Source organism: Paroedura picta, chromosome 1, assembly GCF_049243985.1.
Source record: "Paroedura picta isolate Pp20150507F chromosome 1, Ppicta_v3.0, whole genome shotgun sequence".
In the NCBI taxonomy this organism is placed as follows: Eukaryota; Metazoa; Chordata; class Lepidosauria; order Squamata; family Gekkonidae; genus Paroedura; species Paroedura picta.
The window spans coordinates 88,569,146-88,595,813 of record NC_135369.1 but is presented as its reverse complement, the minus strand read 5'-3'; the positions used below and the strand labels follow the sequence as shown (position 1 = coordinate 88,595,813).

The 26,668-nt window shown below is 41.3% G+C and overlaps 1 long non-coding RNA gene across 1 annotated transcript in view; it reads left to right on the top strand.

Moving 5' to 3' along the window:
- The window catches only part of LOC143842213 (uncharacterized), an 89,448-nt gene extending 74,644 nt beyond the window's left edge, over positions 1-14,804 (top strand). The window contains exons 4-5 of the long non-coding RNA XR_013233022.1: positions 13,372-13,448; positions 13,914-14,804. This is a non-coding gene — a long non-coding RNA (uncharacterized LOC143842213). The remainder of the gene's footprint in view (positions 1-13,371; positions 13,449-13,913) is intronic.
- Positions 14,805-26,668: the final 11,864 nt, after the last annotated feature.

Genomic DNA, 26,668 nt, shown 5'->3' with positions numbered 1-26,668 from the left:
AGTCAGCATCAAATAATTTTAATCAGCCTATAAAATGCAATTGCGTTTGTCTTTGATTTTACTAGCCACCATTTAAGATTTTAAAGTCAAAATGACCATCATAATTTTCTCTGTGGACATCAATATGCATTTATATGGGAATAAAGAGAGTTTTACCCAACCAGCTGAATGGTAATCTGTGGATTAGTTAGTTGAGGCATAGCACAGGGAAGAATTTGCTGTTCTGGGCTAGAACAAGTTGTGTATATAAGAATTTGTTCCAACAATTGTTCTTTTCTTCATCTACTTCTAAGCATAGGGCACAGCAGCTAGTACTCCATGTTTGCCTTTGTGGAACTGAAAATAAATTTACAGTGCAAACCTAAGGAGAATTACACTCTTCTACCCATTACAGTTATTGAACTTTGGGTCAAATTAAACATTACTATTTTATAAGAATTAGGTCTGGATTCCCTGGACACAGTTCATGTTCCCATAGCTTTACAGCAGCTGCAATAAATGGCTTCTGGAAGGAAAAAAAACAGAGCCCTAATGGGCTCAGAATGACATGATGGGGAGGAAAAGCTTCTACTTCCTACTACCCCCAAGCCATTTTCCTATGTGAAAGCTATGCAGGGGAAGTTATTCCCCTGATTTTGTTGCTCCCCATGCACAGATGTACCATGGGGAGCAGCAAAATCATGGGAGGGCGATGACTTTCCCATTGCAGTTCTCACATAAGAAAATGGCTGGAGCATTTCCTCCCCATTTGGCGTTGTTCTGAGCCTGGCTGGACTATGTTTGTTTTAAGAGCCATTTCCTGCAGCTGCTGTGTGGCTGTGGAGAAACACAATGCTTTAAAAAGAGTAACATGTAGTTTGGCCCTTAGAAAGATGCAACTCTACTTAGTTTGGTAAAGACAGAAATATATTGGTATGCAATCTACACAATGTAGTAGCTATCATAAACAAAAACAGTATAGCAAGTGGGTAATCTGAATAAACTCCTTCTCCAACCCCCATTTGTAATTAAGATAAGATACAAGACAAAGGAATGGATAGGCAGAGAAAGAGAGGCCAATTCTGCACAGGTGGAAAAGGCCAAGAAGGCGCTCATATGCAAGTGGGGCTAATCACTGCTTCCACATGATGAAACTTTCAGGCAGACCCCCTCTGTGTTCCCTTATCCCACTGAAGGGGCCTTCCAGGCCTGACTCTTCCCCACCCTACAGTGGCCCAAAAGGGGCAGAAAATGCTCTAGTCAGCTTCACAGTGCTGCACTGCAGGGCGGACCTGGGCATATTTTTTTCATTTTGCAAGAAGGCGGGAGTGCATTCCATGCAATGCTACCTTCCTGCAAAATAAACTCCCCTGTGCCCCCCCACACCTTCATGGCAGAACCTATCTGCTGCCTCTGTGTTTCCTGGAGGAACATATTTCACTGGTGGCAGCTCACTGAGATCGCTGCCATGTGGAATCAGCCAGAGAAGCTGTTGGGGAAAGGAAAATAAACTGGAGAGGGAATGGCTTTGTCACCTCTCTCATGTGGCCAGCATGCTCAGGAAAAAGAACACCTGGCCAGGGCCATTTGGCAATCCTGCTTTTATGTTATGTTAAACAAATACATCTTCTCTCACAATGAGTTCATGCCAATATATATGCCAAAACAATGCTTAGCACATTGACCTATAATGCCAATTACAAAATTGTGGCTCAGTAATTAGATTCAGGGTCAAGAACTAGATTTTTTAACAGTACCCATCTGATTCTACTATTTAATATGGGTCACATTGTCTAAAATAGAAAAATATCATAACTTCATAAGATGTGTTAATATTTTGAGACAAATAAATCTAATACAGAATTGGAAAAAATATATAAACAAGAATGTCTTCTCATCTTTTATCTGTGAATCTCTTATTGCACACAAAGCTAAGAAAAAAGCTAAGAATGTCTCTATCTATAGTTTGAGGTCTAAAGTAGCTAATAAACTCAATCCAACCTGTCACAATTTCATTCCTGTATCTAACAGCTAAAGTCTGGCCCCATGCAGTTAAGACAATCCATACAATAGGGCCAACCACAACTACAAATTAGTGTTCTGCAGGGGTACTTCCAGATTTTTCTTACAAAGAAGTGTTTTTCTTATTTAAAAACCTCTAATTTTAGAGTTGTAAGTGGTTTCTGAGGATGAGTAGATGTTGCAGAAATGAGACAGTCTTACCATAAGGTAACCTGATTGTCCCACTTTTGGAGGGACATCTGGGGGTACCTGGCAAATTGAATTAAGATTGAAATTAAAAAATATATATTACTATACTTTTTTGCGTTCTATGCATTCTACGAAACTTTTTGTTGCTCCATATAGACCAAATTTTTAATCAAGAACCCCCCCGGTCAATGGTGTCCCATTTTACCAATGTTAAAATCTGGTCACCTTATCTTACCAGCATGTTAAGTTGTACATAAAGTGGTAAGGTAAAGGTAAAGGTATCCCCTGTGCAAGCACCGCGTCATGCCTGACCCTTGGAGTGACGCCCTCTAGCGTTTTCATAGCAGACTCAATATGGGGTGGTTTGCCAGTGCCTTCCCAAGTCATTAGCGTTTACCCCCCAGCAAGCTGGGTACTCATTTCACCGACCTCGGAAGGATGGAAGTCTGAGTCAACCTTGAGCCGGCTGCTGGGATTGAACTCCCAGCCTCATGGGCAGAGCTTCAGACTGCATTTCCGCTGCCTTACACAAGAGGCTCATACATACAGTGGTAGCAACAAGCAAAAGGAGGAGCTGATCCATCAACCACAAAAGAAGAGCCCTTTTGTTGCTTCTTCTGGAGGAGCTTGACAGAGATGAGGAGAGGGACAGAAGAGGGAGTTTTGTACAGTTTTGGTCACTGGTTATTTATGAATAAATAGCATCAGTTCTAAAATAGATCCTTCATGGACCTTCCACAGTGAAAACTGTCTCACCCTCTGTTTCCTCTTTTTTATTAACTCATCATGCAGTAGTACTTCCTGTTAAAGATACAAGGCTCATTCTCTTATGCATTTAACAATTATTTCTTTCTCAATACCAGTTCACCCAGAACAGACATCTAGCTAAACAGTGGATAGTTCCCCATGTTCTTCCTTTAGAAAAGGGGGTCTCTTTATAGAAGGTTTCTATACCCTGCTTTTCACTGCTCAAAGGAATTTTAAAGCAGCTTACAGTCACTTTCCCTTCCTCTCCCCATAATAGACAACTTGAGAGGTAAGTGTGGCTGAGAGAGCTCTGATGAACTGCTCTATGATAATAACTCTATCAGGACTATGACTGGCCCAAGGTCAGCCAGCTGGCTGTATGTGTAGGAGCAGAGAATCAAACCTTGGTCTCCAGATTAGAAGCTACCACTCTTAACCACTATATCAAGTTTGCTTGGCATTTGCTAATTTTGAATCTTCTGGCAGAGAGACTGATGCTAATGGCAAATTACATATTTTTGTTAGAAGGGACAGACCAATGGGAAGAAATTAATCCAAAGGAAATTCCGTTTAAACATCTGGAATAATTTCCTGACAGTTTCTCAGTGGAACAGGCTTTCTCAGGAGATGGTGGGTTCTCTATCTTTGAAATTTTTTAAACAGAGGCTGAATAGCCATCTGACAGGGAGGCTGATTCTGTGAAGGTTCATGGGGGTGGCAGGTTACAGTGGGTGAGCAATTGGGATGTGAGTGTCCTGCGTAGTGTCCAGGAGACCCCTTCCAACTCTATAATTCTATGATTCTATGATCAGCAATTTCATTTTTGAGTTCTTGTGCATGTATACAGTCCAGACCTAGTACTCAAGCGGTTTTAGTTGATTTGCCACTTGAAGGCTCTGCCTTGGTTTTGCATCTCCTGTGTCATTTGCACTAGCTTGCACAGGGATGTAAAATACACATGTACTATGGGGAGATCAATTAAAATGTTAAGAAATCTAATAGAGAACAAGCACACATAGCATTTTGAAGTCACAACAGAATGAACAGACATCAAAATAAAATTATTTAAACTCAGTCCTCTAATCCTAACATTCTATGTATCCTACAAGATGGTCGGAATAAATGTTCTTGGAGCTAGCTTGCTGGGTGGTTGCACAGCCTGGGTTGCCACACACGACTCTGTATAGAGCCCTGTAGTGGTGGCTGTGCAGCTTCACTAAACCTGCCATTCCTGCTGCTGTAACCAGGGAGCATGCTGGGCACGTTGCCTCTGTGCATCATCTATTGACAGTAGAATTAATTCTTTCAAAGCTCATATTGGATTGGGGAGGGGTCCATTTGAAATGTTTATACTGGACATAGAAAAGGGAGCTTATCTGATTTGTATGAGCAACCAGAGCTGTGTTTGGCTTCGTTCATTCACACACTATCCCACCAAAGGGCCCTGGCAAATAGAGACTCAGTAATGCTCCAAATTGTATTTATGGTCCATTACTAGATTTTGAAAGTTTATTCCTGAGAACTCCTTAAAAGTTTGTTTATATATTACAATATGCCAGAAAAGAGTAGATGGGAGAATGACTATCCCACTTACAGCTAATATTTTGTTATATGATAGGCCTCAGTCTCGATGACCTGATAAGAACAGCCATCAGATTAGTCATTAAATTAATTAATGACACTCAGAACTTTATAGAACTAACAGATTAGGATATGCAATCATTTGTATATTACTTCCTCTGACTGAGAATGTTAAACTGAATGGGACACCAGCTGCCATAATCTTTCTTGATGCAGAGAAAGCCTTCGATAGACTAGAGAGAGAAAAAACAATTCTTGGCTGAAAACTTTTAGATTCTGCATTGTTTCCCAACACTGAATTCTATGTAAATTGTGGACATGTTTGCATTAACCCATTCTCCGGCCCATTCTCCAGCCCATTCTCCACCAACTGCAATGGTTGCCAGTTGAATTCCGGATCAGACTAAAGGTTCTGGTAATTACCTTCAAGGCCATACGCAGTCAGGGCCCAGTGTACCTGAGGGATCGCCTCCCTGCCTATGTCCCCAAAAGAGCTCTGCACTCCACCGCCACCAACCAGCTAAGGATCCCTGGCCCTAAAGAAGTCCACCTGGTCTCGACCAGGGCCAGAGCATTCTCTGTTCTGGCCCCCACCTGGTGGAACGAGCTCCGAGAGGAGATCAGGGCTCTGACGGAGCTTAAACAGTTCCGCAGGGCCTGCAAAAAGGAGCTCTTCCATCAGGCATTTGGTTGAGACCAGACATAATCAACAGCGATTGAAGGGCCCCTGCTCCCTCCCTGACCCCTGACCCCCCCCTCAGACTTCCAACAATGCTCTGGACGTGTTTGCATTGTTGCACTGTTATATTGTTACTAGTAATCAAGCCCACTGCGACTAATGCAGTGGATGCTAGGGCAGGCAGCCCCCGGCAGTCGCGCAGAGCCTCGGGGATGCCTCGGCCGGCAGCGTGACGCGGCGAGAGGCTGCCGGGGGCTCCCTTTGCCGGCAGCCTAACACGTCGGAGGCGCTTCGCGCCTTCACGCATCAGGGCACTGGCAAGGAAGCAACAGCGAGCCACGCAGAGCGCGGCTCGCCGTTGCTTCCTTGTTGGAAGGGTGGGAATTGGCCCAGCCGATGGTCTGTCCAGAGGAAGGGGCCAATCAGGCCCCTTCCTCATCATGGACAAAGCCCACCCTAACTCCTCCCCCAAAGCGCTTAGCGCTTTATTTAGTCCGCGGCGCCCACGCCGCAGACGTGTTAAAGATACGGTTACAACTATTAGTATCATTATTGTAAGGTATTCACTTGTTCATAGACTGTTTTATGTATTGTTCTTTGTTCCTATGTAAACCGCCCTGAGCCTTCAGGGAGGGCGGTATATAAATATAATAAATAAATAAATAAATAAACAAACAAATTCATTTATTTGTAATTACATTAGAATATGTGGCTGAAAGTATTCAGTTTTTCAGGATATATAAAGGTAAGGTGACCAGATTTTAACATTGGTAATGCGAGACACCATTGACCGGGGGATTCTTGATTAAAAATGTGGTCAGTTTGGAGCAACAAAAAGTTTCATAGAACGCAAAAATAGTATTGTAATATATATATTTTTTAATTTCCACGTATGTACAACTTGCCAGCTACCCCCAGATGTCCCTCCAAAAGTGGGACAATCTGGTCACCTTATATAAATGGTATTAAAATAATTTGTCTAATTCAAATTGGATTTTTATGCAGATCACATGATTTTTCCAACCAACATGAAGAAATCACATTAGGCGCTTTGAAGAATTCTATTGGAATATGGTGTACTTGCAGAATATAAATTGAATCTGAAATGCTCTTTTATCATTTGAAAGTTCAGGAATTATCACAAATCTTATATTGTGGTCAGTGAAATATAGGAGGTAAATACATTAAAATACGTAAAAATGATAATGATAATGAAGATATAGTTAAGGCAATTATTTACCTGTAATCCTTATCCATTGTTCCTCTTAATATTTGTGAAACAGCCTGGGGGGGTAGGACAAGTCCGGGGTGTCCGAGTTGGAATAGGGCCAATCAGTGATTGGCCCTGCCACCACAGCTTCCACACTCGTTCTCTGGACACTAGCCACTTTGCTCTCAGACACCTGAGAGAAAGACACAGAAAGCCCTGCCAAACCACAAATGACCCCTGATTACCTGCTATGGCTCCTGCTGCGTGGCAGAGAGACAGACAGAGACAAACTGCAAACGAGGCCCACACTGCAAACGAGGCCCAAACTGCAAATGAGTCTTGCTTCCCTGCTACAAATGAGCCCTGATTACCTTCTATGGCTCCTGCTGTGAGAGAGAGATCTGCGCCTGCCATTTTCCCCTGGGCCCTAGCACCCATTGTCGCAATGTCGCACCCAGGTCGCAATGGGCTTTCTTACTAGCACAGATATAAAAAGAAGGTGCAACTATGAACTTCTCTAAAGCTTCTCTACTAATTTTAGGGAAGATTAACTATATAAAAACTCTTGAAATTAAGACTGATATAAGGATTTATGACATGAAGTACATGAATTTTAAAAATCCTAATTGGTAGCATTATTATTACCTATGTAATTATCCACATTACCTCTCTAATTAACAGATCCTCCATTTTCCTTTCAAAAATCAAATAACAATTTCATTCCAGTTTTGTCAAACATTCATCACATGACCATAATTTAAATGAGTATATACAACAAACAATTGGCTATTTCTTAGCATTTGTTAATATACATCATGTCTTGTTTACTGTTGTTGGGACTAATAAAATTTAATTTATTCCAATTGTTTATAACATTAATATTTGTGACCCAGAAACTCATTTATGTGCATTTCCTCATTCACAGAGCCAGTTTGGAGTAGTGGTTAGGAGCACAAACGTCTAATCTGGCAAACTGGGTTTGATTCTGTGCTCCCCCACATGCAGCCAGCTGGGTGACCTTGGGCTCGCCACAGCACTGATAAAGCTGTTCTGACTGAGCAGTGATATCAGTGCTCTCTCAGCCTCACCCACTCCACAGGGTGTCTGTTGTGGGGAGAGGAATGGGAAGGCAAATGTAAGATGCTTTGAGACTCCTTCGGGTAGAGATAAGTGGCATACAAGAACCAATTCTTCTTCTTCTTCACTTGATAATCAGACAAGCATTTGTGTTCAATGGGCTTCCCTGCATGGCCCAAGAATAACACCTAAGTCTTTGCAAATAAGGAAGTTCCCTGTGTGCTGCAGAATGACAGTCATAAAAACAAATATAAAAAACCCAGCTTGATTAGAGCTAAATTCCAGTAGATGGACCTTACTTAATCATAGTTTCTAGTTTCTGCAAGACAGGAAGAAATTAAAGAAGGGCAAAAGCATTTCAATTTGATGCCTGGAAAGTCTGGTCAGCCCATGTTCCTGAAACTGAACAAACCCAGCTTTCCCAAATATTTGTAAAATTCACATTAATCTTTATTAAAACCTTCTATGACTCGTCACTTTTCCAGCCAGCCAATTTTAATTTACCAAACTAGGCTGCTTTAAAAAAATCTGTCAGGGAACATGCTTTCCTTTAAGTCTGCAAAGTCCAGTCATACCATTGAATAATCCCCTGTCAAAATGAAGTCCAAAACCCTTCAGAACCATAAAGATAATAGTCTGTTGACAAGTCATTGTAAGTTATGAGAAAATCATATATGGTAACAGCAAAACCACCCACATAGTTCCAAATATGTAACAAATTTTACTGGGTATTGAACATCCTTTATAGCCCTCATGCAATACAAAAGCAAAATAAGAAACAGGCCCCCATTCTGAAGAGCTTCCTAAGGACCTGCCCAAATGTTTTTGTTTAAAATAGAGTTCACCCTTCCTTCAATACAATACAATCAAGCATCAACTTTATATCTTGTTCCATGTAAGAAACTGGTATGTATTCTGGAGGCAGGAGATGATGGTGTGTCAGGGGAGATGTGCAGCATATGTTTAAAGTCACTGAAAAAACTATTAGAGTGTCTCCTTGAATTGTTCACATCAGCTACAACAATAAGTTCACAAAAATTCTCTTTATACAGACCAATTCCTTCACCTGCTCCAACTCAGCTCCCAGTAAGCTTTTTAACTAGACTATGGTTTCCAAATTCCAGTGGGCCCTGGAGCTCTCCTACACAAAATCTCCTGCACAAAACACTCCATGGGGCTGACTCTGTATATGTGGTGGTCTTCCCCCCCCCCTCACTTCCTGGCTAAGTGCCTCTGAGACAGCATGGCAGGTGACAGCATAGCATCTTCTTTGAAAAGTGCACCAGCCTTTTTAGCCTCACAGTCAGTGTGGACTTGATCCAGGTGGGCAGGCAGGTAGTTCTGCTTGGATCCCTTCTACAGTGGGGTGCAGGGAAGATTGGGAGGGAGAGGACACAAAATAGTTTCCTCTAGCAACTTGATGGTGGGAGGTACTAAGAAGTAAAAAATGGGATTTTCTCTGAAGTGAGGAAGGCTTTTGACTAGGAAAGATCAGGCATTTTTTGTTTAATTCTGTACTATTATCATGTAATGTCACATGTATAGGTCTTCTTGTTGTAGTGGTTAAGAGCACGGCTTCTAATCTGGCGAGCTGGGTTTGATTCTCTGCTTCTCCACATGCAGCCAACTGGGTGACGATGAGCTTGTTACAGTCCTGATAGTTCTGTTCTCACAGAGCCATCCTGTCAGAGCTCTCTCAGCCTCACATACCTCACTGACTCCTGGTAGAGAAAAGCAGGGAATAAAAAACAAGTCTTCTTCCTACATGCATACACAAAACGTGTAGTGCACACATGTGCAATCTGGAACCAGCTTTTATTTTATAAGCTGTTCTTGCTAAGAGGTTAAAAAAAAAACCCTCTGTTGCCCAGCAACTACTGTTTGTAGTCTTTGAACAGGGATTTACCAGGAACAGCAGCACTTCCTGGGGCTCATTCAATCTCAGCTGAGATGTTACCCCAGGAAAACCACAACATCTGGAAAGACCTTTAGAATAATCAGTCAAGCATGTTGATTTTGTTCGCATTAAACAAAGGGACCTTTTTACCTCAAGCCAGTTTTGTCCTCATGGGAAGTAACAATACAGGCAGGATATGATGTCATCATTTTCTCATGTTTGTAAATTCAGAAGCAGTTGAAGAAGTACAAAGTCTTCAAAGGTGAACTGAAATGCTTTGCAATCTGAAATGTTTTGGAAATTCTCCTCATCCAGGTTTTTTGATCCCTGGATTCTGAAGGTCTGATTTCGAATTACCTGCTCTTGTTTCTACAGAGTTAGAATGCCTTAGGTAGAACAAAAAATGGGCTAAATTGTGAACAATTAAGGATACTCAATACCTTAATTGGCATTGAGAATTAAGTGGCCTTGGTACAGGGCCCTGTGGAGGTTTCTGGCAGTTGGTAAGAAATGAAGCAGTAAATCCAAATGCTCCACATTTAGATGCTTTTCAATCTGAGTCGCATGGGTACTGTACCCAAGCAAGGGTTTGCTCTCTCTGGCATTGGAAGACATAGAAGATGAGATCACCATTTCCCAGGCTGACATCAATTATGTGTCTTGGAAAAACATTAGAGAGTGGCATAAAGCATGAAATAACAATGAGGAAATCCTTGGAGGGCACTGGAATAATATAATTCTATTAGTTTTACATTTATGGTGCTTTACCATGGAGGGCCTTAATGCAGTCACAAGAACTAAAGGGGGGGACCCAGTTCAGTGCATCCAAACAAATACCACAATCAGCAAAGCTGTGTGGAGGTTAAATACCAAAATGGCTCACACAATACATCCTTTATATAATAAACATGACTCCCAAACTCCCAGTGTAATGTTGCCCAAATGAAACTGGCACTATAACTCTTCTCATTGTTGCTGTAAAATTGTTGTTACTCACTCTTCACCACAACACCAGGCTGGTTCTCTTCCCATTTCCTCTGACTGTTCTCTTTGAATAGAATGGAACGTGTGCAGTAGTGTTCCATTTGTTACGATGTTCTGAGAAGAAAGAGTACAGGGATTCCTGCCATATCGAAGTGCTCTGATAGAGATTGCATTGCTGAAGGGCCATTTTGGATTGGACTGCAGTCTCATCTATTCTGGATGTTTAAAGAACAGTTTGAAATCTAAATTCAAGTTCAATTATATCAACAGTTCTGGAGTGAAGTCTATGGAACATACAAACTTTGTGGATTGGACTCTCTGAAATGAAAGCTTAATAGATTCTGTGGTACTACTTTCAGAGTCAATGGCCAATGCTTCAATGATCTGCTTTCAGCACATTGCATTAGAAATGTATCCATCCCAAATATTGACAACACAGCATGTTTATCAATTGCATTCATTATTTACATTCTATTTTGCCTTGGGTGAGAACAAAATAGCTTTTGTCATCTTAACAGGAGTTGTTTTAGATCACTCACATTGATTCTACACCCTCAAAAAACAGCACAATGACTGCCTTAATGTTCCATGGAATTACAAGCAGTTTACACTGAAATCTCAATAGTTGGGTATATATCTGAATGCACTCCCTGGTTACTGCACATTTTGTAAATGTTGTTAAAAGCTCTATCTACTCCAACCAATATTTTGCCTTCCTTCCTGCCCTTCGCCCCCCCCCACCCCCACTTCTGTACTTTTTTAACCTTTTGAACATAATTGCACTACAATGCTAATCTGCATTAGCATAAACACCAGCTTTCTGGAAATGCGTCAGAAAGGTGACTCCATACATCCCTGCCTCCCCCATCTTCCCCTCCAGCATCTAAATGTACCTTATGATGCGCTTCATAAATTTTGTGCAGGAAAACATTTTTGTAATGGCAGCAGACATGCTTTGCCTTCCTGCATGTATGGTGACTGAGTGCACATCAATGCATGACCTCCCCCCCTTGTTTGGGTGGTTTGAGTGCCATGGGAATTGAGGGCTGGGGTGTGTGCATTTTTAAATTTTTCTTTATTTTGATTGTGTTACAGCGCAACTCATTATCCCTGCCACACTCACTTTCCTACCCTGCTCACCTGCCTCAAGTGGTGGGCTGCAGTCAAAGAGCCACACTGAGGGAAAAGGCACACCACTGAACTCTGCCAACCTTTTGCTGCCCTTGCCTGAGCCTCAGCCACCCACTTACCCTTTACCACAGCAGCAGCAGCAGCAGCATTGGGGGCGGCATCCAGAAGATGCAAGAACAAGCACATTCCATTGCCTGGCCACACTCACCCAGATGGGAAGGTATTTGCAGTTCCCACATTTGAGCCCCCCCCCCAATCCCTGGCAACCCTCCTTAAAGCATTAGGTTGTGATTCCATTACTGTGCATGCTCAGATCAAAAAAAGGGGGGAGGCAGGACAGGAAGCGGGCCCACCCACTCTCCCAACAGAAGTGCAGAATACATGGTGCAAATGGACTCCTGGCAGATGGCAACCCTCCTCCCCACACACACACAAATGCAGAATACTGGGTGCAAATTCGTGGTCTGCATTCAGAATTCAATGTGGTGAGAACATGCCAGCAAATCACAGGTATGGAAACAGTCTCAAAGAATTTATTTCTGTCATGGCCAAGACATTTTGAAACACGTGATGCTTTTAAAAATCTAACTAATGCTAATATTTAACATGATGTATAGTTTAGGGATGATGGGATATTGCAAGTGGAAAAATTGCCACTTTCCAGAATTCTTGCTTGGTTGCAAAGCATGGCTAGTCTGAAACGCCTCTTAGGTCTGATCCTCAAACAAGTTTGTTGCTCAAATCAAAACATGTGGTCTTCATCAAGAAAGGACATGTTCATTTCATGCAGTGACAGGCAGGACTTGTAAAGTTTTATTTGTTTTTTTTAGAAAAAAACTCTGTGTTCCACTCTCTCAATAAAACAAATTCCTGAAGCAGCTGACATCGACAATAAAAATGATAGACAATACTATAAAGAATAACAACAAAAAAGCTACAAATTATATATCCTATTAAAAGCATAATGAAAGAACTGAAAACCTGAGAATATCAAATGAGAAGAGGCAATTGCAAAGTGGGGGTAGAAAACTAATATCTGAGAAGCCACTTTGAGATTCCTCCTGGTAGAGGAAAGCAGCATATAAAAACCAACTCTTCTTCTTCTTTTTCTTCTTAAAAAAAACAAAGCCAATTTAATATTCAAGTATTAAAATGACCACAAGAGCCTCTTGTGGCGCAGAGTGGTAAGGCAGCAGACATTCAGTCTGAAAGCTCTGCCCGTGAAGCTGGGAGTTCAATCCCAGCAGCCGGCTCAAGGTTGATTCAGCCTTCCCTCCTTCCGAGGTCGGTAAAATGAGTACCCAGCTTGCTGGGGGGTAAAAGGTAATGACTGGGGAAGGCACTGGCAAACCACCCCGTATTGAATCTGCCATGAAAACGCTAGAGAGCATCACTCCAAGGGTCAGACATGACTCAGTCTGAGTCAGCTTGCACAGGGGATACCTTTACCTTTATTGAAATGACCAAAGATTGCTGTTGTTCAGATGGCCTGGAAAACGGCTCAGTTCTTTAAGATGGCAAGCTAAACAGCATTAAAACTGAATTTCTTTCAGTTAATATAATGGTGGCTAACCTACATGTATGAACAAAACAAACATAACTGAAAAAATAGCTGTGATATGTGATACTCTTCATCTGTAACAAAAGTTTCAAAATTCTCACTTAGCTACTTTTGGGGGCCAGATATTGCTTTCATTTAAACAATGAATGCCAGTTTCCAAACTGCCAATGTTGTCATCTGCCCCCTTATAAAATTAAATGTAATATGCTGTAGAATCTACCAGATTTAGACTGTATGCTTTCTTGCCTATTACTTCAAAATGGAATTGTGTTTCTCTTACATAACATGCTTTCCTTTTCATTTTTTCTCCTTAGAATCATTACTGAGGTTTTCTTCACACACGTGTCTATCCATCTGTCCAGCCACATCCTAAGGGACCCACAGGGAGAGAGTGAGTGAGAAAAAGAAAATCTGTTTTATGTCTGTGCAAGTTGTTCCACGTCTTCTCTTCACTATCCCACAGTGAAACTAAAAACCTATTAATTTAAGTGCTCTAGTATGTATTCCAATCCATGCTCAGTAGGGAAGTCCCCTCCCTCAACTCTGACCACATGCAAGCAAGGCTGTTGAAGCTAAAACAGCCAGTTTTTTTGGCAGATAACCCCTTTCTCTGAGGTTCTACATAGTTTTGGGATCCTTTGTGGTAAACTCAGCATTCTTGACAGGGATATTTGGTAGAAGTTTCATAGCTGAAAGGTGACAAAATGAATAAAATTAAATCTGTTCACAAAGATGTTTAAGCATTAGCTGTGAAATGATCCATTTTATGTTTCATTTTCCTACCTTGGAGAAAAATTTTCCAGTAAAAGCTGAAGTTATCTTTAGAAACTGATTCTTTCCTTTCTCTATTTTTCAGGCAGTTATGTGTATAGCTGAAGCCCAACTCTTTTTTACACAGAAAAAAAAATGCATGTTGAAAAGGGCAATTGCATTTAGCAAGGTAGTAAAGAAAGGGAGCAGATCATAGGATCCTCACATAAAAAGAAAAGAATCCCCCTGTCAGATGGGAACCAAGAGCTGTCAGACAAGACCACCTGAATGGGCATTCAAATCTTGTCTAAGGAGCCACCCCACTAACTGTCAAGATCTCATATTGACTGATAGTGTGCTAGACATTTCTTTTTTATTATTTTCATTCCAAAAAAGATTATTATTTTACTCTATATACCTGTTGTCTGCCGTGAGTTCTTAAGGGTGTAATCATCTCATAAACATTGGCTAACAATCCATTTTGCTACGTTATAACCTCTCGCTAAGCAAATTCCCCACAACTGAATATACCCGTGTCACAGGGCAGGTGCATAAATATGTTTCTGGTAACAACCCAAAGGTAAATCTTTGCTGATGGAAGGGATTTCTATCAGTAGAACAGGAATTCCTCACCTCCCTCCTCCCACTGCAGGATAAAATGATTCCTAAAACACTACCCTTTGCAGACAAGGGAAAAGCATAAGGGGGATTAAAAGTCTGGAGCAGGAGGGAAAATTGATAAAAAATTGTCTGTCTTTTGTGTGACTTGTGCTACAAAGTAACTTCTGACTTATATTAACCCTTTGAATTAATGACCTTCAAAATGTCCTAGCATTAACAGCCTTGCTCAGGTCTTCCAAACTAAAGGTCATGACTACCTGTTTTGAGTCTATACATCTCGTGACTTCCTGTTTTCAAACTTTTTCTAGCATTATTTTTTTCAGTTTGTCTGGTGATCTTGTGTTTCATCATTACTAGATATTTTTCATAGGATCTCAGGCAGGGGTGGGCAAACTGTGGCCCTCCAGATACCCATGGACTACAATTCCCATGAGCCCCTGCCAGCATTCGCTGGAAGGATATCAATGGAATTGTAGTCCATGGACATCTGGAGGGCCACAGTTTGCCCACCCCTGATCTAAGACATAGCATTTTCATCTTCTAGACACTGGCCAGAGTCAAGCTTGCTTAGGTTTAAAAGGGGATTCTATTGCATGTCATATAACCATACCCAACTATGGGACTCAGTGTTAGAGTCTCAGGTGGAGTATAGTCCCCTACAAGATGCATCATCACTGATGCTTAAAGTGCCACTGTAAAATCCTCAGTTTTGCTGTGAAGGTTATGGCAACTTTCACAGTTACTGTTTTCTGAAAGCTCTTCACAATTAGAGACTGTTAAATGTGTCCCTTTTGATTTGTTTTTGGTGCCCATGGAGAAAATTGGCCTTACAAAAACCTGGTCTCCAGCACAGAGAGTGAAAGCTGCTCAACTAACTGGATCACCATCCAGCATAGCCCTTTTTCTGCACCCCCGAATCTTGCTCTGTCTCTGAATAGCTGCTACCACAAAAGGCTGTACTACAGAAATTCGACCTGTGTGGTCTGATCTCAGGGCCAAACTGAAAGTGGCAGCAAGCTCATAGCTAAAGACTGCAAGGGCTTGATCCTGATTAGACCTGTGATGTGGAGCTCTTTCCTCCCCATCCCAAGAACCAAAATAAACATGGGGGGAAAGCCTGTAATTTTGGTGTCATATTCTTGAAAAACAGCCATTTTTCAATCCAGCTGGAGTTCCCCATATGAAATAATAGACCAAATCCTTTTTGTAAATCTGAAAAGAAAAAAAAATCTGAATTCGAAAACAATATTGAGGACTTGAATAAACTGGAATACTAATATGGATAACCTTTGGCCGGATGTATGGAGGCCGTGGTAGACTGGCTCAGGCTGAGCGGGCTGAAAAATCCAGCTAAGTGTGCCAAGGAAAGAGAAGCCATGCAACTCCCAGCACCTGACAGGGTCAATTTAACACCTTCAACCACTGTCAAATTCCAAAAGTATGCCTTAACCACTGAAGAAACAGCCGGAAAATATCCTCCAAAGAGAAGTATGGAATGTCATGGATATAGAATCTGTTTAGAGAGAATTCTCACTAAAGAGCAAAATTGAGATTTGCTTATTCCTAGTTTGGTCTGGGAATGCCACATCAGCCTTTTAACTAATGGACTATTAGCAGCCTTTCTTCACATCCTCTTCATTTTGGCTTGTCTTTTTTCTAACTTTAGGATCACTACTAAGGGTTCCACAGCTGATTTCCCACACAGCACTGATTTCCCACACAGCACACAGCTGTAAACACAAGCAGACAATATGGGCTAGTGTGGTACTTAGTCCCCACCCCTTAATTGTTCTGGGGGTTGTTCACTATAGCTTGTATTTGTATTATTCTGCACAAAGCCACCTAGTGAATCCCTTGGAAAAATTGAAGGCCTTTCTGCACAAGGACCAATGTTGCCAGTTGGTTCCAGACAGCGGAAACACTATTTTTAAAAGTGCAATCTCAGCGTTATGCATACCTGCCTTTGTGGTGGAATCCAGTAGCGTTTCATTCGTTTCCCACAGGTTTCCGGTCTCGCAAAAATTGCTAGAAAGGAAGTGATTTTTTCTGTGCTTTGTCCTGCCGCTGGCCATCAATCAAACGAACAGCCAATGGGCGGTTGTAATCATGCTCCCAAAAAGCCCCTTTCCCTTTAAGAACAAGTTTTTTAAAAAAAGAAAAAGAAAAACACACGTTGCAACGAATATGCCTTGATTCCTCCTAATGTAGAGACCCATCTAGCTGGCGTGTGAGCTGGTGAGTCATCATTACCATGCTCCCCCGAGTGAAAAGAAAAATCCCCCCCCCGAATGGGCGCGATTTTCGGCCGAAAATAAAGAGAACTTGCAAACCGGGCTGTGTTGTGCTTGGGGACTGAGGGGAGCTTTAAGGCACTTCTGTGGAGGGACTGTAGCCGGAGAAGCCTCGCTGGGTGAATGAAGGCTCGCTGATTCGTTGCTTTCTGCTCGCTCCGAGAAAAAAAAATTGTCGATCGCTTCGCCGGAAGTTCGGAGGAGAGAGCCAAGGGGAGGGACTTTGTTGGAACCGCAACAATGGGAACGCACAAGTCTTTTTTGCTAGTGTTGCAGATTGTTTGCAAGAGTGTAGTGCTTTTCAGAGGGTGAATCCACTTTTCCCGATTTCCCTTTAAGTGCTACAACAAATCGCTTTTTACGGGACTGTTTCAGGCGTGTGGCAGATTGTGTGTGACGTCTTGCGGAACTGCAAATTAGTAGCGTTTACAATTTGCAAGCCTTCTGCTACATTAAAGTCGTGCGGAATGGCCCTGAGTTTGAATACATGTATCTTACCACTTAAGACATAATTTCTTCTGGACCACACAAATTCATTCAATATTGATCAGTTTTCAGATGTCTGCACTCTGCCTGCCTTGGATAACTTGTAAAATGTTCCACATAAGATTCCAACTGACTCTAATGTGTGTTTGACATATGGAAGATTTTGCTAGATCAGATCTATGATATCCAGTATTGGAAATTTTTATTTTATAATCATGCAGCAGAATTTTTTTTTTCTTCATGGCTTGGCAAGGTATTTCAGACTTCAGGAATAAGTACTCCCCCAAAATAAAAATTAAAAAAGCTCAGACAGAAGGAAAAGCACAGATGTTATTTTTTTTAAATACTATTGGCAAATTTAAAGTGCTCCCTAATCTTCATTTTATCAGAATTTATAAGCAGCAGCCAAGTAAGTGGATTTGGAAGTGCATGTGGGATGCATAAAGGGAACTGAAGGCATGCATATGAATCCACATGATATTTCTGAGAATGCCATCTGGAATACTAGAAGCCTTCCCATTTCTCTGATATGTAGAACTGGCCGTGGAAAGAAAGGAATTATATCCTGCTGTGAAGCACCTCCTTGGCTGCCTTTCTTAGATGCCTTTCTGCTGCTGTACATTCCTCTTCCCTGGCTTCTCCAGCCTCAGATATGGGTACAGAGGAGGTTAAAGTGCCTACACATTCCTGCACCCTGTCCTGCATGCATGTACTCCCCTCAGCCTCACAGCAGCCACTCCCTTTTATATCATGCTTCTCTCTTCTCCCGTGTCTGCTTGACTAACCTCATCAAGGCACTGCCACATTCCCTCCAGTGCTGCCAGCTTTGCATGCCACCTCCCAGTATGGTGTTCCTCAACTGACTTGGGGTATCGTTTCCCCATTCCCTGTCTCTACATTAGCTCCATGAGTCACTTCCCTGGGTACCAATCTCCTGCTGTCTCCATGCCTGCCCAGTTTGCCCTGCTGGGGCTGATCATCTTCCCCATTACCCTTGTCAGCCTGCTAAGACTGTTTCTCGCCCTGCTTTTCCACCAACTCTTTGGGGGTCTCCTCACCGTTGCCTAGGGGTGCAATTCATCCTTGGCAAGTACAAGGCCTGCTGAGTCCAAACACACATATCCCTATGGTGGAAATTGGTTTTTGATTGGTGACATCCTCAGAAAGCTGGGACATGCAAACTGCATTGGCATGTCAGTGTACTGGGCAACGCTGGACTGGAAAGTTGAAAGGGAAAAGAAAGAAGTACTATCTGAGAGTCTGAGCATTGTGCTTCTTTATTTGCACCGTCCATTAGAGGGGTTCATTATCTGTCACTAGGGTTAATGGGTTGTTAGCTACAGAGATCGCCCACTTGATAGCCAGGGCTTCCTTTTCAACTCAGAATGTCTTTGAAAATAATTATGTCTCTGTCATCCATTCTCATTTTAAAACGCTCTTGTGAAACTTCACCTCTTGTTTTTTTCCTAATAAAGTGTACCTGATGTCCCTTGGGACTTTTCTTGGTCTGGCAAATCTGGAATTTATTCTATAAATGTGGTATCTGTATCTTCCAGAGTCTGCTAAGACTTTTAATATTTCTTTCTCTAATATATTTAACAAAAAATTCAGGAATGGTTCTGAATCTCAAACAAAATTCTTTCTTTTTCAACTCTAATAAAGCCAAGCTGCCCAATTCTCTTTCCAACTCTCTGCCTATGTCTTCAATCTGATTTCCACTTTATCATTGATTTGCTTTACCTCTCCAGTTGTTTGGTTTTAAAAGCTTTCCAACTTTTTAGTCTTCTCTGTCATTTCCTATTTCACTTTTATAAGTATTATTATCTCAGTTTTTGCAAGTCTTTCTTCCATTCTTTTTCCAAAAGCCTCCATCTTATTACCCATCTGCTCTAATAGTTTCTGTAACAACTGTACCTGCTTTTTCAGGTGGTAAATCTATAGATTCACTCCTTCGTTTTCTAGTCACAGTCAAAGAAAGAAAGAAAGAAAGAAAGAAAGAAAGAAAGAAAGAAAGAAAGAAAGAAAGAAAGAAAGAAAGAAAGAAAGAAAGAAAGAAAGAATCCAGTTCGGTAACCATAATATTGACATGTCACTTTTTGAATGTTTAGCTTATCTTTTGTTATTAAAAATTCTCATGTTAGATGATCTTTTAGGTGATGCACAAAAAACAATCCCACACCTGTCCAATCTGGTCTCTTCAACTAACAACTTATCTAAAAGCACTTTTATCAGAAATTGAAAAAATTAAGGAAAGTAACTGTTCCTTTTTCAATTTTTTAAAAAAATTTCTTGTTTCTTCTCTTTAATAAGCATTTTGCAACAAGTTCTCTACTTTTAAATAATAAATTCCTTTTTGTTTTTATAGTTGCACAAAAAAAGAGTGATCTCATTGTAAGGAGTATTTTTCTTTGCCATATAGGAAATTTCTATTTGTTCTGAGAATTAATCCAGCCTCCTGGATGCTCATACTACAGGCTAATATTTTTTAAAAAGCTCCATTTCTGCAATTTACCTATGGGAGCTGCTGTTTAGAGGAGGATTGGGTTATTTCCTGTTCTCTCTTAGATCCAGAGAGATTACATTAGCTAGAATTCCCTTTCCAGTCATGTTGTCAGCCTTAGTGTTCCTCCATTGTTTTTGAGGCATCACCCCACCATAAATCCTCACCAGAAGTCCCCTCAGGGAACTTTTCATGGTTCTTTTATGGTTCTTCCAAACATGACCACAAGGCTAAGTACATACAAGTTAAAACAACAATACAAAGAGATTTTAAAAACTACAGAGCAATGCAAATTATTTATGCCCTTCAGCAAGCCAGGCAGGAAGGAAGGACTTGAAGTACTTATAAAGAAGTCCCATTTAAATAGAGTGTGGACAGGTATCAAGTTGGAGTCTTCTTGACAGAACCCAGTGCACCATCGCCTGATACAGGAACAGCAGAAACTTATCAACAGGAAAAATGGATTGCTAAAGCAAATTCTGTGAATATATATTGAGTATGATTAATACATTACTCACATGGAATAAATACAGTATAAAAACTGCAATGACTGGGAAATAATATTCACATTGAACTATTATTCCAAGATAAAAATGACTTGGTAATAATCTTTATATCAGTCTATCCTATTGTATGGTATGTATAGTTAAACTAGGTTTTAATTGTTTTAATGATGTGTGTTTGTTTAGTTTTAATGACTTTAAGATGTATTTTTATTATATGTGTTTCACTGTACCATCTTGCTACCTAGCCCTCATGAGGGCAGAAACAGGGACTATATTTTTTCTAAATAAATCAACATGCTTCTTTGTGAGCAAATTCAACCTTTGTTTGCATTCTCCATATTAGCTAAATTATTATCAACTAAGATCCTACAAACAGCTACTGAATGGAGTCTCCACTGTGGCGTCTACTGATGAAGCAGTGAGATAACTAATATGTACATTCCTTTTGAAATGCTTTGAGATTTGGAGAGCATTTGAAAACAGAGCCAGTTTCTAGTAAGTACTTCCTCAATACACCACTGTAAAAGCTAAATACAATGCAGACTTTTTGTGGCCTTCATTATAAATCGAGAAGACGGCATTCTTATAGATCAGGGGTCACCAATAGGAACGGGCACAAACTGGCTCACAAACTAAAGTTAGTGATGAATTTTGGCAGGTTCGTGGTTTGCGAACTCAAGTTCATGGCAGGTCAACAGTTTCAAGCAACTGCTTTCAAGCAGTTTGTGGAAGGTTATGAATGGATGCATTCCCAGATAGACTATCACTGCTCAATCTAAATGTTTACCAAAGTTCAAAGTAAGGGGGGGGGGACTTGAAGGAAACACAGAGGGCCTTGCAACTCTGATGCATCTAGCTTGCACAGGATCAATTCTATACTCTCCTGAACCTGTACCTGTCATTTTCCCAGAAAACACTTTCCTTCAGCCCTTACTTTGGGGTTTGCCCTGAGTATACTGGGCTTTGCCTCTAGTTGGAAAATATGTGGCAGGCTTGCTCCTTCCTTTAGAACTTCCCGGTTTCTGTCAAACTGCAGTTTCTTCTGCTTCTATCTATATTCTTAATATTATCCTGTGTGCACGTGGCCCATTCTACACACATTAGATCAGTGTTTCCCAACTGGGGTCCTTGGGAAGATTGGAAGGGGCCCTGGTATTTTCCCTGCTGCCTTAGGCTTGGGAACTGGCCATTTCCCTTGTTCCCCTCACGCATGACTGGTTTAGTCTGCTGATGTTTTTCCTGACTGGGTAGAAGTGGAGCCTACATACTTATTCCCAACTTAAATTGCCTCCATCCTCCTGCAACAGCTTCTTCTGCCTGTGCTCTAGCTACATCTCTTTTAAGCAATGGCAATTTGCAAAGCTTGGTGTAGTGGTTAAGATTTTGATGCCCTGCACCTCCATATGCTGGGTGACCTTGGGCTAGTCCTGTTAAGAACTGTTCTCACAGACCACTTTCTCTCAGAGCTCTCTCAGCCTCACCTACCTCACAGGGTGTCTGTTGTGGGGAGAGGAAGGGAACGTGAGGATAAGCCACTCTGAGACTGCTTTCGGCAGTGAAAAGCAGGGTGTTAAAACATCTCTTGTGCTACTGGGAAACAGTGTCTCCCCCCTCCACATGTCCCCATGGCTCCATGGTGATTTTGTGCCCCCTCTACAGTATCCGCATCTTCTATGCCATTGGTCTCAAATTTGCTTTGTTGTGCTGATCTTCGAAAGACTCCATCAAGGCTAAGGTGGTATCCATGTGAAAAGGGAAAGTCTACATCTTCTCAGTCCCACCCACATCAGCATTATTTTCCCTGCTGCAATTGCCTGTGATGCCTATCCTCAAAGCGTTCCTCCCTTCTCAGATTGCAAATTGCAAACCTCACATGACTTACTCACGAGTAACCATTCCCAGGGCAGGGGCTTTTTTTTTCTGGATCCCAGAGAGCCAACAGTATTTCTGGGTCTTCTGCAGGCCCCCACCTCCAGAAGGCTGGCAGAGGCTGCCCCAGCTTCCCCCCCCCCCATGTCCTCCCAGTTGAAAGAGGCCAGGGCAACGGAATGCTCTGAGGCTGGCTCCTCTTCCACTCAGCAAACCTCTGAAATCAACAGGAAGATGAAGGTAGAGAGCTTCCTTATTAAGGTAACCCTTCCTGGCTGAGGGCTACCTCCTGATTGGGTTTAATCTACCTGGGTGGACCATTCCTGAATGAGGGCCAATCAGATAGTAGGTGACTTTGGGTCAGTTTGGGTTTTCTAAGGTTTATTGATGATCCCTTTGCGGATATTCCCGTGTCCTCCATGGTAAATTTCAGAAACACTGACACTCTGGGCCTCAGGCCCATAGGAATCAATAAAAGCTCTCTTTAGAAGAGCAGCAGTCTTCTATGCTCCTACTTGTATTTTTTCTCCTATTCTTTCCTCTCACAAGTGCAGTCCAGCCACCTACCATCTGGGCCTCAGACGTGGTGGTCTTGTTTTAGAACTAGCAGCGGCAGCTTCCTTCTCCCATCTGTACTTCAAAAGCACACAGTATTTCAAAAGCAAACCCACAGGAACTAATCTGATTGCGGCATATAACGAAAAGCAGCATGTATTCCCAGTTAGCAGTAAATGTGCCCACCAAGGAACATTCCTGAACAATTCTAGGAAAGCAGGCAGGTCTTTAATAGGAGAACCTGTCAGCCATTTGTGCCAATAGTTTTAGAAGAGTAAGCAGCATATGCATACCTTCCACACATGAATTACATAAGCATGCACAAATACATGCCACACTGCATATCCCAGCTTGGCCTCAGTTTACAAAAAAGCAATTCCCTTTGTACAGAATGGAGCTTCAGCTACCAACACAGAAGTTCATGGCAATACTATTATGTCCTACAGACTCAATAGGCTTTTGGTATGTGTATAATAGGGATGAATGCCATAATTAGCTGGTCACAATCTGAAAACACAGGAGTAGCTGCAGCATTTACACATGTATTAGGTAATTTGTAACATTTCATTAGAGCCTCTTGTGGCGCAGAGTGGAAAGGCAGCAGAAATGCAGTCTGAAAATTCTGCCCATGAGGCTGGGAGTTTGATCCCAGCAGCCAGCTCAGGGTTGACTCAGCCTTCCATCCTTGCGAGGTCGGTAAAATGAGTACCCAGCTTGCTGGGGGGTAAACGGTAATGACTGGGGAAGGCACTGGCAAACCACCCCGTATTGAGTCTGCCATGAAAACGCTGGAGGGCGTCACCCCAAGGGTCCAACATGACTCGGTGCTTGCACAGGGGATACCTTTACCTTTTTAACATTTCATTAGGCTGAGATACAGGCTGGTGATAACAGTTTCTGGAAGTAGTTTAAAGATGGACAAACTCCCTTCAGCACATAAACAGATTTGGGAATGATAAGGAGAGTGACTTTTCCTCAATTGATATCAACCTATGTGTCAATTATGGTCTTCACAGCTGTTCCTACACTCAGTTCCTTGTCGCCCTGTGAACAATTCTGCTGTAGTCTGTTCCTAACACCAAAAGAAAAACGTGGAGGAATCACAGTGTAGATTAAGAGAAATATAATGCCTTAGCAAACACTGTGAATATTGAGTATGATAATTGCATTACTTCCAATCAACTATGTAGGAATGAAGACAATTAAAAAGTTACAACTAGAAAATAACATTCACATGGGAATATGTTTCAAAGATGGCAATGACTAATAATGCAATGACTAAAGAATGACAAGAATCCTAACGTAGTCCTGATACAATCTCATTTGGGAGGCATATTCTCCAGTATACAAATAATGATGATCTAAAAGTGTTGCTCTGATCTCTTATGAATATATTAACTAGAATAAGGGAGCGCAAGGGAGGTTTGCCTGGCCTTGATCTGGGCCGGGGCCTTTTCAGTCCTCGTTCCAACCTGGTGGAATGAGCTCCCAGGAAAGCTGAGAGCCCTGATGGAGCTTTCACAGTTCTGCAGGGCCTGCAAGATGGAGCTCTTCCATCAGGTCTTTAGTTGAGGTCAGGGCAGGTTATGATTCGGGCCCCTCCCCAAGCGAACATGATCATCCACTGCTTCCTATTAGCCCTCTGAGGTTATTAAATACCCTCTGTTGAGTGGGGTTGTGGGAGAGTATTTTATTTTGCCGGCTGCTTGTGTGTATCTGTTGTGGGGAGAGGAAGTGTAGACAATTATAAGCCAGTTTGAAACTCCTTCTAGCAGTAAAAAGCAGAGTATAAACAGTGAGCTCCTCTTCATCCTGTCTCTTTTCTGTATGACTTACAGGATAAAGCTCATATCTGAGAGTGAAAGCATGATGACAATCTGCCCCTCTCTATTGGTTTTGTAATGTAAACTTTCACACACTGAGTTGAAAACAGATGTAGTGAAAAATTCTCCTGTCACAAAACTCTCATAACATTAGCGTCTAAGAATGTATTACAGAGAAGAGTTGTCCATTGGCCAAGGAAGGGGGGGAAGGTGCTTCAAGCTGGCTTTCTTCTTTTATAATTGTATCTTCATGCTCCCCAAAGTTTTAACAAGGAATACTTGAAGCTTGATTTGGAGGAGTCTCCAGTGATCTTTAAAACAATTAAAATGAAGCAAGCTAGTATGCTTCAGTCTCAACATATGTATTTGGGACCAATACTTGCTTTATATCCAAAATTACATGAGCCAAACATTTTTTGCATTTAAACCATTTGGCAAGCCCTTCCAATAGTAATAAGTTTTGCATGCCAAGAAACATGAGTTTGTATATAGTGTATTAATTTAACACAATGTTTCTTTGCAGAGTTGCATTGTTAAGTTCCTATCAGAATGATCTTTGAAGAGATCCTGGTTTGTAGGTCCTTTCAAAAGGAACAATAAAAAATACAGGGCAGGAAAACATCCTAATAACATCATCATAAGAAATTGTTCCAGCTTCTTCAGGTTCAGAGTCTTTGGTGCTAGGCTAGGTAACAAAAGGTTATAAAAATAGCCACTTGTCTAAGAAAATATTAGTCACATCATTTAGGCATAACAGTGAATTGCCTGTTTGGGAATAAGAAGTGGGAATTCTGCTGGAAGATGTCGAAAATATGACCTGTTACATCATTCTAAGGGTATATATAGGTTAGGTCAAGGATTCCCAGCCAGGGGTTCATGGGAGCTCTGGAGGAGCCCACAGTCTTTCCCTTCCTGCCTTAATGGACTCAGCCACAAGCTAGGGAACCAGCTGCTTCCATTGCTCTCCCCCTTTCAAGTGTGAGTTCTCTTGTGGTTTCTGTGCCTGGAAGGGGGTGGAGTCTGCACATCTACTCCCTTACTCCTGTGTCTCCCCCCTCAGTTCTCCTCGACCCTGCCTCTTAATGCAGGCGGTGATGTCACTTCTGGTGAGATGTTATTTCTGGAGAGCATGACAGAGAGGCTTGGCCAGCTGAAAGTATTTCTGGAGCTCCTCTAAACCTGAAGCATTATTTCAGTGGCTCTTCCACTATCAAAAGGTCAGGGTCCTGAAGGCCAAGTTATGATTATTTATTAGTCAGGAGATTGAATTTAGAAACTCTGTCAGAAGAGCTGCTAGGTCAGGATAGCCACAACTTTAAAATAGAGAAGAAAATTAGGTATTTAGGAGTGGTAATTTCTGGCAAAAATAATACATTGTTTGACAATAATTATAGGAAAACTTAGTGTGATATAAAATGAGATTTGGATAAATGGAGGAATTTACCACTGTCTCTGTTAGGTAGAATTGCAGCTATCAAAATGAATATTTTACCCAGATTGTTATTTTTATTTCAGGTAATCCCTATAATATCATCTGAGAAACCATTTAGAGATTGGCAAAAGGAATTATCAAATTTTATTTGGCAGGGAAGGAAACCACGGATAAAGTTAATAAATTTGTTTGATAGTAAAGAAAGAGGGGGATTGAAGTTACCAAATTTAGAACTGTATTATCATGCTGCAAGCTTTGTTTGGATCAAGGACTGGTTAACATTAAGAAAGAATTATATTTTAAAGTTGGAAGGTCATGACAACATTTGGTTGGCATGCATAACTCTGGTTTGAGAAAGCAGGAATACATCAAACATTTAAAAATTATTGTATAAGGCGGGCACTGTTTAGAACTTGGTCTAAATATAAGAACCAATCATGGCCAAAAATTCAATACTGGGTGTCACCACATGAGGCATTATATGGTAGGGAAAAATGGCACTCAGAGGAGTATCTAAAATATAAAGATCTGTTAGATTACTCTGAACAGCAAATAAAATTTAAACAGAAGGAAGATATAACAGTAGCAAATGGTACCTGCAATTGGTTTCTATATAGACAGTTATATGACAAATTTAAAACTGATAGACAGATTTATCAGTTTGAAAATTTAAAAAATGAGGCTGATCTGTGTATATATGAACAAGAAGAGAAATTAATTGCAAAGATCTACAATATGTTACTAAAAAAAGACACTGAGAAGGAAGTGATAAAAGAAT